Here is a 15876-nt window from a genome sequence, read left to right as displayed (position 1 = left end):
TTTTTTAAAGATTTATTTATTTATCACATGTACGTACACTATAGCTGTCTTCAAACACTCCAGAAGAGGGAGTCCGATATCTTTACAGATGATTGTGAGCCAGCATGTGGTTGCTGGGATTTGAACTCAGGGCCTTTGGAAGAGCAGTTGGTGCTCTTAACCACTGAGCCATCTCTCCAGCCTCACATTTGTATGTTTTAAGATGTGATGAGATAAATTGTTAAGAACCAAAATGGACACTTGAAGTAATTTTGTCCTTTAGCTGGAAGCAATGTTTCAGCAGATAAGTGTGCTTGCTGCTCTTCCAGAAGGCCTGAGTTCAGTTCCCAGCACGCATGCGAGGTAGCTGCCTGTGACTCCAGTTCTAGAGGCATTGATACCTTCTTCTGACTTCCATGGGTCCCCATACATGTGTGATAAACACACATATACACATAAATCAAAAATAAAATTCTTTTATTTAAAAAGGTAAGGGATTATTTTTTTTTAATTCCTAAGGTGTAGTATGACTACCCAATTTTTTAATGTAAAAGCATTAAATTCGGAGGAGTGGTTGAGGTGCTGCACTGAACCTCCCACCCCCCCCACCCTCCCCACCCCCACCCCCCCGCGCGCGCTATGCCTTGATTGCCTGGCATTGACTACAGGACGGGGTGGGAGGCAGAGGGTGAAGGGGGGCTGGCTCCGTGGTTGAACACTTGCCCAGTGCGCTGGGGACCGTGAGTTCCATCTCCTGCCTCACAGGGGAAAGAAAGAAAGCTGAGCCCAGGTGGCAGAAGGGACTTCCCGGAGGCTGTTTACCTTGGCCGTGGGAACAGGAACATTGCCCGGGCAAGGGCTGCAAGGTTCAGTGTGTGATTATTCCAGGAACATCAAGTACCGGGGTGACCCCATCTGGAAGATGTCAACCAGAGGGCCAATTAGCCGCTTGGGACCTTATTTGAAGATTCAAGTAAGATGTTTCCGGAGAGGAAAAGGTGGGACACACAGGATCCAAAGTTTATCCTCAGACACTGAACCAGAGACCTTGGTTGCTGTGCGGGCCGCTGAACCAGAGACCTTGGTTGCTGTGCGGGCCAGCGGTTAATATGTTTTTGCAATAGCTTCTCTGGTCTCTCCTAAAAGAACTGAGGTACTTCTGGGTATAAAGCCTTAAACTTGTGACAACCGGCAGGCGTTACCTGGATGGGAGTTGTCCCAGGACTAAGGGGCCGATAACATGAGAAGAACAAAGGGTCCAATGGACTAGACAAGCCTCTTGCTAAAGCCCCCAAGAGACTGGCCCAGGCGCACACAGAATTGCCGCTGAGTATATTTTGTATTTGGAGCTTTTAGCCTTCCGCTGGCTGCGGCGGAGACACAGGCTGGACAGGAGCTTCGCATACTTTTTGATTTTGTTTTGCTTTTTACTATTGTTCATTTGTTTTAGGGACCCTCTGGAAAATCCGTGTAAGCTGACATCATGCTTCTGGAGAGGTAACTCAGTGGTTAAGAGAGAGCACTTGCTGCTCTTCAGAAGGGCCCAAGTTCCCAAGTGGCTCACAGTCACTTGGAACTCCAGCTCCAGGAGATCTGGTGCCCTCTTCTGGCTTCCTTTGGTACATGCACACACGTGGCAAGCACACACGTGGCACACACACACACACACACATAAATACACATAAAAATAGATGTTGAGGTGGGGTGGCTGGAGACATGTCTCAGCAGTTGTGCTTCCTACTCTTCCCAAGGATCTGAGTTCGAGTCCTACAGCCCATGGCAGGCAGCTCACAACCTAGTAATTCTAGTTCCAGAGGATCCAACAGCTACCCGTGACCTCCCAGGCACCTGCTCTCATGTACACATAGCCACAGAAAGGCACGCCTGTATAACATTTTAAAAAATAGAATGAATCTTAAGAAAAAAGAGGTATTAGGTTGTTGGGAATTGTAAACCAGTCGTCGTGCAAAGCCAATTCCAACCACAGGCTCACCAGCACCAGTCCCTGTGCTCTTCCCCTCTGCCTCTTCTCTACCTAACAACAGGAGTCTGGAGTTATCAGCAGGTCCCCTTTAACCAAAGAACTCATTTATCCTCATCCTAGTCTGCTTTCAATTGCTGTGATAAAATTTTCTGACCAGAAGCAAATCGGGGAAGAAAGAGTTACTAGGCCTACAGGTCCACGCCACAGTTTATCATTGAAGGAATCAGGGCAGGAATTCAAGACAAGAACCTGGAGTCCAGAGGTGTCACAGAGGCCACAGAGAAATGGTGCTCATGGATGTCCTCTGACCTGGCTCACGCAGCAGCTCAATTTTATATTCAGCCCAGGAACACCTGCCAGGAGGAGGCCACAGTCCCCAGATCTCACGGCAATCATTAATTCAAAACAAAATGAACAAAACCCCAAGCCCCACGGTGACGGTTTGTGTATGCTTGGCCCAGGATGTGGCACTATTTGGAGGTGTGGCCTTGTTAGAGTAGGTGTGTCACTGTGGACGTGGGCTTTAAGACCCTTATTCTAGCTTCCTAGAAGCAAGTCTTCCATTAGCAGCCTTCAGATGAAAATGTAGAACTCTCAGCTCCTCCTGCACCATGCCTGCCTGGATGCTGCTATGCTCCCACCTTGATGATAATGGACTGAACCTCTGAACCTGTAAGCCAGCTCCAATTAAATGTTGCCCTTGTAAGAGTTGCCTTGGCCATGGGGTCTGTTCTCAGCAGTGAAACTCTAACTAAGACATCCACAGATTTGTCTATAGAGTTGTCATTTCCTCAGCTGGGGGTTCCTCTTCCCAGTTAAGTCTAGTTTGTGTCAAGTTGTTAAGCTAACCAGCACTGGTCCTCACAGCAGGATTCTCAGATGCTGACTGGCAAGATGTGTCACCCTTTGCCAGTCTTTGTCAGAGGTCCCAGATCTCAGCTACAAGAGCCCCAGGGCAAGCATTGCTCCAGTCTGTGAAATTTCATTTGAACCAGAAAGTTGGTGCCATTCTGAGTAATGTTTGTTCAGAGATTTAGCAAATTGTGGACAATATATGGACAACTTTATGGACAATAATTTTTAGTCATGAAATATGACAACTTTCAGGAGTATTGTCAATCTTTCCACCATGGAATCAAACTCAAACCATCTGGCTTTCGAGCCGATATGTTTGGAATGTAGGATGTTGATGATCAAGAGATAGGCAGGAGAGATGGCTCAGTGGTTAAGAGCACTAGCTGCTCTTCCAGAAGACCCAGGTTCAGTTCCCAGCACCCACATGGCAGCTCACAACTGTCTGTAACTCCAGTTTCAGGGAATCTGACACCTTCGTGTAGACATACATGCAGGTAAAACACCAATGCACCGTGTGTGTGTGTGTGTGTGTGTGTGTGTGTGTGTGTATTATTTTCTCTCTTGAAATATGGTCTCTATGTCTTTTATCTGGAGTATAGGAGGTTTGGATTCAAGAGGACTTGTCTGATGTAATTCAACACTTCTAGACATACAACCAGTCTCAAGGGCTCTTTCAGACACTACTGTTATCATTCAAGATGGTGCTGCAAAGTCTGGGAAAGTTGGGCTGGTGAGCTGGGTCAGTAAATAAAGGTGTTTAGTATGAAAGCCGGATGATTTAAGTTTGATTCCATGGTGGAAAGACTGAAAATACTCCTGAAATTGTCATCTGACCTCCACAAGTACACTTGTGCCTACAACTGAAACACACACACACACACACACACACACACACACACTAATAGTGATGACGATGGTGATAATAACAATAATAATAATGTTAATTGTTTTATTTTTGTTTGTTTATTTATTTGGGGTTTTTTTGTTTTTATTTTTTTTCCGAGACAGGGTTTCTCTGTATAGCCCTGACTGTCCTGGAACTCACTCTGTAGACCAGGCTGGCCTCGAACTCAGAAATCCACCTGCCTCTGCCTCCCAAGTGCTGGGATTAAAGGTGCATGCCCGCCCGGCTGTTTATGTATTTTGAAATAAAATCTCTCCATGTATCCATACCTTGCTGTCCTAGCACTCTATATGTAGACAAGTTTGAACTTAGAGATCCACCTGCCTCTGCCTAGGTGGTACTAGGATTAGAGATATATTGTACCATGAATGGCTATTAATGTTTATTTTCTGTAGATGTGTGAGTGCCTGCATACACGTTTGTGTGCCATCCATATGCCTGGTGCCCCAAGAGACATGAAAAAAGATTCAGATCCCACAGAGCTGGAGTTAAAGATGCTTGTGAGACATCATGTGGACGCTGGGAATTGAACCCAGGTCTTTTGCAAAAGCAACAAACACTCCAAACCACTGAGCCATTCTTAACTGCTGAACCACCTTTATGGCCCCAGGTTTAAAAGGATTTTTTAAATATAAAATAGTTCATAAATTGCATGTCATCCTTACACAGGGCCATGTTAATCTTCTCTGTATTGAGCTAGTGAGTTGGCTAAGTGGGTAAGAGCACTGACTGTTTTCCTGGAGGTCCTGAGTTTAAATCCCAGCAACCACTTGGTAGCTCACAACCATCCGTAATGAGATCAATACCCTCTTCTGGTGTGTCTGAAGACAGCTACAGTGTACTTATTTATTTATTTATTTATTTATTTGAGACAGGGTTTCTTTGTGTAGCTCCGGCTGTCCAGGAACTCACTCTGTAGACCAGGCTGGCCTCTAACTCAGAAATCTGCCTGCCTCTGCCTCCCAAGCGCTGGGATTAAAGGCATGTGCCACCACTGCCCAGCAGTGTACTTATTTATAATAATAAATAAATCTTTGCAAACAAGGTTAGCCGGAGTGCACAGGGCCAGCTGAAGTGAGCAGCGTTGACTGGAGAGAGTAGAGGTCCTAAATTCAATTCCCAGCAACCACATGAAGGCTCACAACCATCTGTACAGTGCAGTGTACTCATATACATAAAAATAAAATGAATAAATCTTTTAAAAATCTTCCCTGTATCAGTCCTATTTTGGTATATGTGCTAACATTGTGAGGTCTAAGGATTTGTTTTTCAGAGAACTTGGTAAGTAAGCAAAGGGCCATTTGTTTTATTTTATCTCATCAATTGCTATTTTTTGATGCAGGGTCTTGTACATAATTCAGACTATAACAGGGCCCCAGATCTTAAGTCCATAGTTCTGGGAAAATCTTAAAATGTACTAACCTTGCATTTTGGCTTCTGTAGTTCTGCTTTCTGGCTAACTGTTCTTGTTAACTGAAGTGTGTCAACCCAGAACATGGTTTGTATGCTTAAAAGCTCACCCTGAGAAAGCCTTGGGGCTGTACTGGGATCCTGAACACCCAGCATAATCACCAGTCAGCTAAAGAAGACTTTCTATTGGCTTAAACCCATGTCCAAGCAGGCTTCTCTGGTGAACACCCCACAGTGAGACTATCCTTGAACTTAGGATCCTCTGCCTCCTGAGTGTTGGGATTACAGTCTACACCTGGCAGGACTCTACTTCAGATACCTAAAGGTATCAACAAAAAATGTACTAGAGAAGAATTTGAGAAAAAGGAGATGGTTTATTTAAGTTTGAATATTTACTTACACACCTACTCTGCAGCACTGGAGATTAAAAGTAGGGTTTCATGCATGCTAGGCAAATGCTCTGCTACTCACGCAAGATTTTAAATAGCAGCTTGCAGTTGGGGAGATGCAGCAAAGCACACACACACACACAAACACATACACAGAGAGGGAAACAGACTCTCTCTCTCTCTCTCTCTCTCTCTCTCTCTCTCTCTCACACACACACACACACACACACACACACACACACCAGGGTCTGGCTTATGTAGAGAAAGTTTCCACACTGTCAGCAAACAGAGATACAATACCTGGGGAACAGTCCCGATTGGCATTTAAATTTGACTTCCAGTGGCAAAAAGAGCTTCAGGAAGCTGTTTATCTCAGGGTTAGGAGAGGAACACATCTGAGCACAGCCTGCAAGTTTGGGCCTGAGGCTCCTCTAGGACACTGTATGTGACCTCTTGTTGGCAGATGGCTGTCACACTTACCATTGAACTGAGACCCACTTAGCCACCTTGACCCTGAATCTTGAAGATTCAGCTCTCGTGAGCTTTCACGCTGCAAATGGACAGATAGATTAACAGACGTATGAGGCAAGGTCTGGCAATGTCTGAGTGCAGGAACTTTCACTCTATGGTACTGAACTGTCGACCTCCTGGCACTGGATGTGTACTTATCTCCTGGAAGCACTCTGAACTCAGTTTGCCTATCTATCTATCTATCTATCTATCTATCTATCTATCTATCTATCTATCATTAGGGTCTAAGAATCACCAAAGAATGATACCACAGACTCAAATAGTATCCAAAAGCAAAGAGCTTATATATCAGAAAGCATTTCTGGGGATGCTGGAGATAAAATCAAAGACCTCATGGCCTGTCATGGGAGTGTTTGGGGTTTAATGCTGCAGCACTGCAGTATACAGCAATAGTCCCAGGAAGAGGAGTAAAAACTCTACCACTTTCTTTGAGAAACCATTGGCCAGAGACTTGAGTTAGTTAAAACTGAATGAGGCATGGCTATTACAATGTAGAGCTGTCCTTCCATAAACAATGCTTAACAAGTGCCATTGGGACTTTAAAGTTACAGGTTAAGAATGAACAAGAGTTCCCGCCTCTCTGTACCTCTGTCTTTCCCCCTCCCTCCACCCCCACTTCTCTCTCTGTGTGTCTCTCTTCTATCCTTCTTTCTCTTCTATCTAGTGTTAGGGGGTGAAATAGGTGGGAATAAAGGGTGAGAAAAGAACCTACAAAATAGCGAATTCAGCTGCATGCTGGCTTGTGGGTTATACCATATAGGCTCTCTGCCTTGACTGACCAAGAGATAAAGACAAAGACCCTTTGCTGAGACATCAGCAAAGAAAGCAAAATTCACAGTGTCAACGAAGACTACAACTGTCAGCTACGAATAAGGTAAAGAATCTACACAGAATTTATGTATGCCTTTCTGGTTGTTTATAAACATACAAAAACATCCCCCCCCCGAAAAAAAGATGGACATATGAACATATTCAAGTAGATCTGGCCAGTAATCTCCCTGAATGCCTACCATCACTGGAACCTGGACACCTTTTCACATCCGCTCACATGGAAATGCCATCAGAAGCAGTCAAAGCTGTGTTACAAGAGATGATCCCCTGGTTTGGGTTGCTGCGTGGGATAGGGAGTGGCAGCGATTGGCTACAATTCTGTGGTGTTTTGGATGAGAATGTCTCACCACGTCCAAGGTGCATATGTTTCAGCATTTACTCCCCTACAGAGGGTAGACCTGTTCGGGAAGGAATTGGAGGTGTAGCCTTGTTGGAGGAGGGGAGCTAGCTTTCTCTGCCTTGCGTGTGTGGATCAGGAATAAGCTCTCGGCTACTGCTGCAGCACCATGCCTGCCTGCCTGCCTGCCCGCTGCCATGACGGTCAGAGACTCCAATCCTCTGAAAACTGTGAGCCCCAAATAAACTCTTATTTCTATCAGTTGCCTTAGTTATGAAGTCTTATCACAGAAATAAAAAAGTAACTAAGACACATTTCAAAAACAATAAAAACAAAACAACTTTTGCAGAGATTTGCCTGCTTGTGTTAGGGTGTCTTCCTGGAGGGGGTTAAAATTAAGCCCATGTAAAGTTTTGTTCAGCAGAGCCTTTCAGGCATCTGGAACACTTTATTCCTCACTTTAAATGTGGAGGAATTTTTGTTGTTGTTAAATATTCTTATTCTAGGCCAATTTCCATCACACAAAACCTAGGTACCTGGGAAACCAGTGATGTAACTTCAAGCACTCTCTCTCTCTCTCTCTCTCTCTCTCTCTCTCTCTCTCTCTCTTATGAGACACTGTTTCTCTGTATAGCCCTGGCTATCCTGGAACTCACTCTGTAGACCAGGCTGGCCTTGAACTCAAAGATCTGCCTGTCTCTACCCCCTGAGTGCTGAGATTAAAGGTGCGTGCCACCTCTACCCAATTTCAAGTTATTTTCATGAAAGTGTTTTTCCTATCTGCTTTAGCTAGCGATCCTCTTGCATGGAAGGATAATCTTTTGGTTTGAATTGAAACCATGCCTGGGGGAAGGAGCAAGATGGTCAGTGCTTTAAAGGCACTTGGTCCTGAGCCGGGTGACTTGAGTTCATCCTCAGGGCCCACACAGTGGAAAGAAAACAACAGCTTCCCAGAGTTGCTCTCTGACCTCACAGGCATGTGCTCTAAAAAGACAAACACCGCCCCCCCTCAAAAACCCAAAACTAACTAAGTAAATAACAACAATAAACATCCCTGTGATTGGGGCTGGGGAGGGAGATGGCTTAGTGGACAAAGCGTTTTCCCCATAAGGGTAAAGAGACGAGATCGCGTCTCCAGAACGCACAGCCAGATCTGTGACTCTGTTGCTTTTACAGTGAGCTGTGGGGTTGGAGGCAGATTGCCTGCCAGCAAACCTGGCACGTGCAGTGAGCAACAAAGGGGCTCCTTCCCCCCAAAAAAGTAGAAATTAAGGACCAACGTGCAAGCTTGCCTTTTGACATCCATATTTAATAAATGCTTTATATTATTTACATTTTCTAAACAATTTAAATGTTGGTAAGCTACAATATTTAAATTTTGGGCCCCTTTTGCTCTAGTCAGGTGTCCTTGCTACAGTGACATCATAGAGTAACAGTAATTCAATATTATATCAAGGAGACTGGGATGCGGCAGGAATGACAGAGGAGGCTTTATTTATTTATTTTTCAGGTTTTTTTTTTTTTTTGGATTTGGTTTTTTCGAGACAAGGTTTCTCTGTATAGCTCAGAGGCTAAGAGCACGTCTGCCTTTGCTTCCCAGAGTGCTGGGATTACAGGCATGCGCCACCACCGCCTGGCTGGAGGCTTTATTTATAATATGAATGTCTATTTGAGAACTAGGAATATGACTTTAAATGATAAATGCCTGGATGTTTTGCCTGCATGCATGTCTGTGCACCACACGTGTGTCTGGTCCCCAGGCAGGCCAGAGGAGGGCGCCACATCCCCTAGAACTGGAGTCGTGGATGGCTGCGGGCCACCAGGTAGGTGCTGGTGGCCTCATCCAGGTCCTCTGCAGGAACAGCCCCAGTGCTCTTAGCCTCTGAGCCATCTCTCCAGCCCAAGTGTATGGGCTTTAAATGAAAGGCTGATACCAACAAGGACTATTTGTGTTGGTTTATTTCACCACTCAAGGTGGATTTTCATTACCAGCAAAATGTCCAGAGTAAATCAAAACCCTGGTACTAATGGATGGAGAGTGGCCCGGGTGCTCAGGTAGCCAGACCACCTGGGGTGTGATTCTCCGGCCGAGCACGTGTGAATCAAACATAGCCCAAATCATCCGAATGATCAGATATGGTCTGTGATAAGGTATTTCATGGATGACAGAGAAGTGTCACCAAATAGTCACTCATACTCAAGCCCCACCAGGCCCTGTTCTAACTCAGAATACTAGCCCTGCCTCTGTGCCAAGTGCCAGGCATGAACAATCTGACAGTGGAGAACTGGAATGGGGCACCGTGCGTGTTCTCACTCCTTACCATGCCTTCGGCCTTGGGGCAGCTCTCCCCTCTGGCCAACCTTTGTGATATAAGCGGCACAGATGCAAACGAACCAGGGATAAGAACAGCTTGAGAAATCACCACCTTTGCTGTTGAAATTCAAAACACCTGAAAAATATTGTATAACTAGGTAGGTAAGGGTGGTAAGAGTTGGCACTGGCCGTGGCCTGGACGCACCCGGGGTCATCTGCTAACCCACACCGAGCCAGCATCCATCTGCAGCTTTCCATCTCAGAGCTTAAAATCCTAGAAACATTTACCCCATCTTTGAACAGTCAAGACTCAGTATCCTCTGAGTCTGGCTTTTTAAAGACTCATCTACCTTGGATCTTTGGGGGGAAGTTAGAATTTACCAAGAAATTACTTTCTAGGTATTTTTAATTTTTTTGAACAAAATTTTATTTCCCTTTTTTCCATATGCCCACCTGCCTTGGGGCGATATCCATCCCCCAAACCCAATTCTGTGACTGCTCATCATCTGCTGGGAGAAACTTGGGAATAGCACCCACTGTAAGTATAAACTACCGTTTCCTGTCAGGATGGGCTTTGTGGGAAAAGAGCTTGCTCCCCCCTCCCCCTCTCCAGTGAGGTCTAATGTCTCCCCAGGCTGGCTTCACACTCACTGTGTAGATAGGATAATTTTGAATGTCTTTGTCCTAAATTTGCTTTTATTTTATGTTTTCCCATATGACCATCGTGTGTTCCGTGTGTATGGCCCTCAAAGACCAGAAGATGGTTTCAGAGTCCCTGATAACAGAGTTCCAGATGTTATCTGGACTTGTTAGACAGCATGTGGGTGCTAGGACTCAAACCTAGACTGCAGAAGAACAGCCAGTGCTGTTAACTGCCATGTCTCTAGCCGGGATCTTAGAATTTGCATCTTCCTGGCTCCGCCTCTCGATGCTGGGAGCTCAGGCCTGTGCTACCAGGTCTTGGTTTACGTGACGCTAGGGACTAAGCTCAGAGCTTCATTCACACTTGCAAGGCAGGGAGTCTACAACCAAGGCACATTACCACTCTCAGATATGTGCATTATGTGAAGATTTTGTTTTTACTTTATATGTATGAATGTTTGTCTGCATGTGTCTCTGGCATCGCAAACATGCCTGGGACCCATGGAGGCGGAAGGATCTGCTGGATGGCCATAAGCCGCCACGTGGATGCTAAGACTTCTCCCTGGACATTTGCAAGAACAGCAAATGCTCTTAACCACAAAGATGTCTCCCCAGCATCTAAACTTTTATTTTTTATTTATTTATTTTATTTTGGTTTTTCAAGACAGGGTTTCTCTGTGTAGCCCTGGCTGTCCTAGAACTCACTCTGTAGACCAGGTTGGCCTCAAACCCAGATATCCACCTACTTCTGCCTCCTGAGTGCTGGGATTAAAGGTGTGTGCCACCACCCAGTTATTTATTTTTATTTTTAAACATTTTATGAATTCTTCATGAATTTAAACATTTTATGAATTCTTCATGAACCCTAATCCCATTCATCTTCCCAAAACCTTGTATCCACCATCTTTCCTTGCAACCACCTCCCCCAAAATAAAATAAAATAAAATAAAATAAAATAAAATAAAAACAACAGTAACAACAAACAATAGCTTGTTGTGGAAGCTGTTGTGTATCACAGTATGTTGCACAGTACACCCTTCTGTCCACACTTCTTTACTTGCAAGTGTTCATTGCAGTGAGTCATTGGTCTATTTTGAGGCCTCTGGCTTCTGCTACTCTATCAGTACTGGATCCTCACTGACCACCCAGCAGTTTTTATTTTATGTGTATGAATGTTTTGCTTGTATGTACATGAGTGCACTGTAGTATCTGGAACAAGAGTTGTATTTAGTTGTAAGTCATTGTCTGGGCGTGGGAACGAACCTGAGTTCCCTGCAAGAGTAGCAAGTACTCTTAACCATTGAATTATCTCTCTGCCTCAGCCCCACATAACGTTAAAATAAAGCTGCCTTCCTCACCTCCACCCTTTGCTTTTGACTTAGTTGGCCTACTGTAAATGAGTAACTGGATTTGAACTTGGGCCTGACGTGGTGACAGTCCCAAGGGTCTTTTAAGAGTCAAGCTCAAGAATCTTGCGTCGTGATTCACCTATAACCCAGAACTCAGGAGACAGAGACAGGACTTCAGACAAGGCTTGCCTGGGCTACATAGTAAGGCTATGTCTCAACAGAATAAAATATAAAAGAATCAAGAACAAAAGGCCAAACTTCAGGGCTAAAAGAGCCATGAGCTAGGAAAAAAGAATACATGTCTGGGCTGGAGAGATGGCTCAGCGGTTAAGAGCACCGGCTGCTCCCAGAGGTCCTGAGTTCAAATCCCAGCAACCACATAGTGGCTCATAACCATCTGTAATGGGATCCAATGCCCTCTTCTGGTGTGTCTGAAGATAGCAACAGTGTACTCATACACATAAAAATAAATAAAACCTTAAGAATATATGCCTGTTGAAGGGAACATTATGAACCACCATCACACTGGGAACTGAATCTGGATCCTTTGGAAAACTAACTAACTTCCTTAAGTGCCAAAACATCTCTCCAGCCTGAGTTACCCCCATTTCATAAAGCGGCTATTGTAACCATAAAGCTACTTAAAATAAGAAAAATAAATCTTTAAAAAAAGAATCCAGGCATGGTGGTGTATGACTTTAATTCCAGAACATGGGAGGCAGAAGCAGGTGGATCTCTGTGAGTTCGAGGCAAGCTTGGTCTACAAAGTGGCCAACCAGGCCTACAGAGAAAGACTCTGTCTTAGAAAGAAGAAGAGGAGAAGGGGGAAGAAAAGGAGGAGGACGAGAGGAGAAAAGAAAAAAGGATGTTGCTTAGCATGTGTAAGGTTTGATCCTTAGGACTACAACAATACACAAACAGTAAGAGTAATCTCAACCAGGAAGGTTGAGACAGGAAGGTTGCAGGTTCAAGACCAGCCTAGCTTACATATGGGAGTTATGGACTAGCTTGAGCATATAGTCTTCATGCCTATAAGGACTATAGTAATTTTTATATCTTTAGAATGTGTTGTGTCAGAATGTTTGACTTTAAAAATTATTAAGTTGCTGGCTTAAGTCTCACAAAAAAAAGTATTCAATGAATTTGGGGGATTAGGACAGAATTCCCAACAGTTACTGAAGAGGTCCTAACCATACGTTTGGTGTTTTGTACATGTTTACATGAAGTGGTGTTCTCAGCATTGGCAATCATAAAATCAAAGCATCAACTCTGAAAAACGTTGAGGATTTCTGTCCTACTTTTCTTTACTGGTGCTGTGATAAAACCCTAAACAGAATAGTCTTCATCAGGGTTTCTGTTGCTGTGATGAAAAATTCATGACCTGTTTAGGGGGGAAAGTGTTTATTTGGCTCACACTTCCCCATCACTGCTCATCATCAAAGAAACTCATCAGGACAGGAACCTGGAGGCAGGAGCTGGTGCAGAGGCCGTGGAGGGATGCTGCTTACTGGCTTGCTCCTCATGGCTTGCTCAGCCAGCCCAGGATGGCACCACCCACAATGGGGCGGGCCCTGCCCTATCTATCACTAATCAAGAAAATTTCCAACAAGCTTACCTATACGCCGCCAATCTTATGGAGGCATTTTCTCAATTGACACCCCTTTCCTTTCAGATAACTCTAGCTTGTGTCAAGTTGACATAAAACTAGCCAGTCCAGGAACCAATTTGGGGGAGAAGGATCCAGGGGGAAGTCAGGCAGGGACCATGGAAGAAACTGCTTGTTTTCTTGCTTTCAACGGCTTACTTAGCCATCTTTCTTTCTTTATTTTTAGACTTATTATGTGTATGGTTGTTTTGCTTGGATATAAGTATTTGTACCATGTGTGTCCCTGGTACCAGAGAAGGTCAGAAGAAATGTTGGATACTCTGGAACTGGAGTTAACAGATAATTGTGAGCCACTATACGGGTGCGAGGAATTAAACTCGGGTCCTTGCAAGAGTTACAAGTGCTCTTAATTGCTTAGTTATTTCCTTAGTCCCTCAGCGGATTTCTCATACAACCCACAGTGGGCTGGGCCCTCCTACATCAATCCATAATCAAGAGAAAGTCCTACAGACATGCCCACAGGCTGATCTGATAGAACCAGTTCCTCAACTGAGGTTGTGTATTCATGGATCTCTCTACTTTGGGTCAAGATGGCAAAAATTAACACTATGTTCTTCACAGGCAGTATCAAATATGCAGCTAAGATTTAATTCTTTATGTAAAATTAAATAATCAATCCATCTAATTAATATGCAAGTTTGCTTTATTTATTTATTTTTGACCAAGCCAGCTCAGTCAGTCAATGGTTCTCCAGGGAGGGAGTGAGGATTGAAAAGAAAAAGACAATTAGACAACACTACAACATGACCCCAGCCAGTGCTGAGGCTGAAGCAGGCTTGTTTTTTTCCAGTTTGTTTTTATATCGTTCTAGGTACATACAAGAATATCGTCAGTCCTACAGCACAAACAAAGGAGTCAGGGAACAAACAAGACAATAATCAAAGTAATCAAAACAAGGCAATAAAGAAAGTCCCTCTCAGAAAAAAAAACAAAGAAAGAAAGAAAGAAAGAAAGAAAGAAAGAAAGAAAGAAAGAAAGAAAAAAAGAAAAAAAGAAAGTCCTGTGGTTACTCTGTCTAGGGGTTTATCAGGATGGCCGAAATACAAGGAATACAATACATTCCTCGGCTGTGTTTGGCCTGAGCCTACTTCTTTGTCCCAGCCCAATGTTAAATTCTTGCCAAATTCCTAGAAGCAGCCTCAAAAGCTCTCCACAATTTTTAATAAATGGTAAAAGTATATGTCTTCCAACTAATTATTTTTAATATAAATTTTTGATTTGTCATCAGTAAATCATTATATTTATACTCGAATAAGCATATTGTACAATACACTTATTTTAAAATGATTTTTATTTGTGGTGTGTGTGTGTGTGTGTGTGTGTGTGTGCAGGTGGTGGTTAGAAGAAAGGCATCAGATGTCCTGAAATTTTATTTTATATAGCAGGGGTTACATAAAGGAATTCTCAGGCCAGGCTCGGTGGCACACCATCTCTAGCACTGGAGAGGCAGAGGTACACAGGTTGCTGTGAGTTTTAGGCTAGCCTGAGCGGTGTAAGAAAGCAGGCTGAGCACGGTTACCAGTGGCAATCCTTTGTAGCCTCGCCTCCAGTTTCTGCCCTGATTTCTCTCAGTTATGGATTGTGCTGTGGAACTATAAGCTGAAATAAACCTTTGCTTTCCTAAGTTGTTTGGTCATGTGGTTTTATCCCAGCTATAAAAACCGCAAAGCCACTTAAAGAACTACAGACCTGCCAGGCACGAGGTCTAATAATATCTGGCTGATTTTGCTAAGAGCAGGGGATGTCTTTATTAAACCACTAGGGGGAGACAAGTTTGCTGGGAATCCCCTAAGAATAAAGGTCTTTAAACCTAGCGACTTGGAGTTAGTGTTGCTATGGAGACTGCTGAACTACTTTAAAAGAAGCACATAAATTGGCATCAGGTGAAATAACTTTCAGATGTTTATATAAAACTGGATCTGGGAATGAACAAGGTCTAGATATTTGCATGCTACACTGTCACAGTTAAGAATGCAATGATAGACAATCTTGCCACTGTAACATTCAATATGTCCCTTTTATCATTTACTACAAAGAATTCAAATCCTTCTATCTCCCTAGCTTGTAGCATCTGTGGAGGCAAGAAGCATCTGATTGCCCAGAACTGTGGTTACTGGCTGTGAATAAAACTCTGCAAAAATTCGTGTCCTCTGCAAGAGCAATGTGTGTCCATAATTGCAGAGCCATCAACCATGATTTACTATTAAAGCCGAGAGTGGCTCCTTGATATTTTTGGACTTGTTTTAGCCTCCTTTTAATTTAGAATGGTCGAAATGGCTGATATGTTTGGCCTTTCGTAACCAGTGCTCTCCCCATTCATGTAAAGAATTGCAAACAGGCTGGAGAGGCAGCTCAGCAGTTAAGAGCACTTGTTACTTTTGCAAAGGGCTTGGGTTCGATTCCCAGCACTCACATGGTGGCTCACAAAGGTCTGTAGTAACTCTGGTTCCAGCAAATCCTATACCCACTTCTGACTTCCCTGGGTACCATGAATGCATGTGGTACACAAACATATATACAGGCAAAACATTCGTGCACATGAAAAAATCTGAAAAGGAGAAAAATGAAAAATACCTAGAAAGTAATTTCTTGGTAAATTCTAACTCCTCCCCCCCCCCCAAGATCCAAGGTAGATGAGTCTTTAAAAAGCCTGTCTTGACTGTTCAAAGATGGGGTAAATGTTTC

At 43.8% G+C, this 15876-nt stretch overlaps 1 non-coding gene across 1 annotated transcript; it reads right to left on the bottom strand.

Annotated features, from left to right (window-relative positions):
• Positions 1 to 4347: 4347 nt before the first annotated feature.
• Positions 4348 to 4449, bottom strand: LOC127688104 (U6 spliceosomal RNA). The gene has a single exon (XR_007978558.1). It is a non-coding gene; the product is annotated as a U6 spliceosomal RNA (small nuclear RNA).
• Positions 4450 to 15876: the final 11427 nt, after the last annotated feature.

Source organism: Apodemus sylvaticus, chromosome 6 (assembly GCF_947179515.1).
Source record: "Apodemus sylvaticus chromosome 6, mApoSyl1.1, whole genome shotgun sequence".
In the NCBI taxonomy this organism is placed as follows: Eukaryota; Metazoa; Chordata; class Mammalia; order Rodentia; family Muridae; genus Apodemus; species Apodemus sylvaticus.
This window is presented reverse-complemented; position numbering and strand designations above follow the sequence as displayed.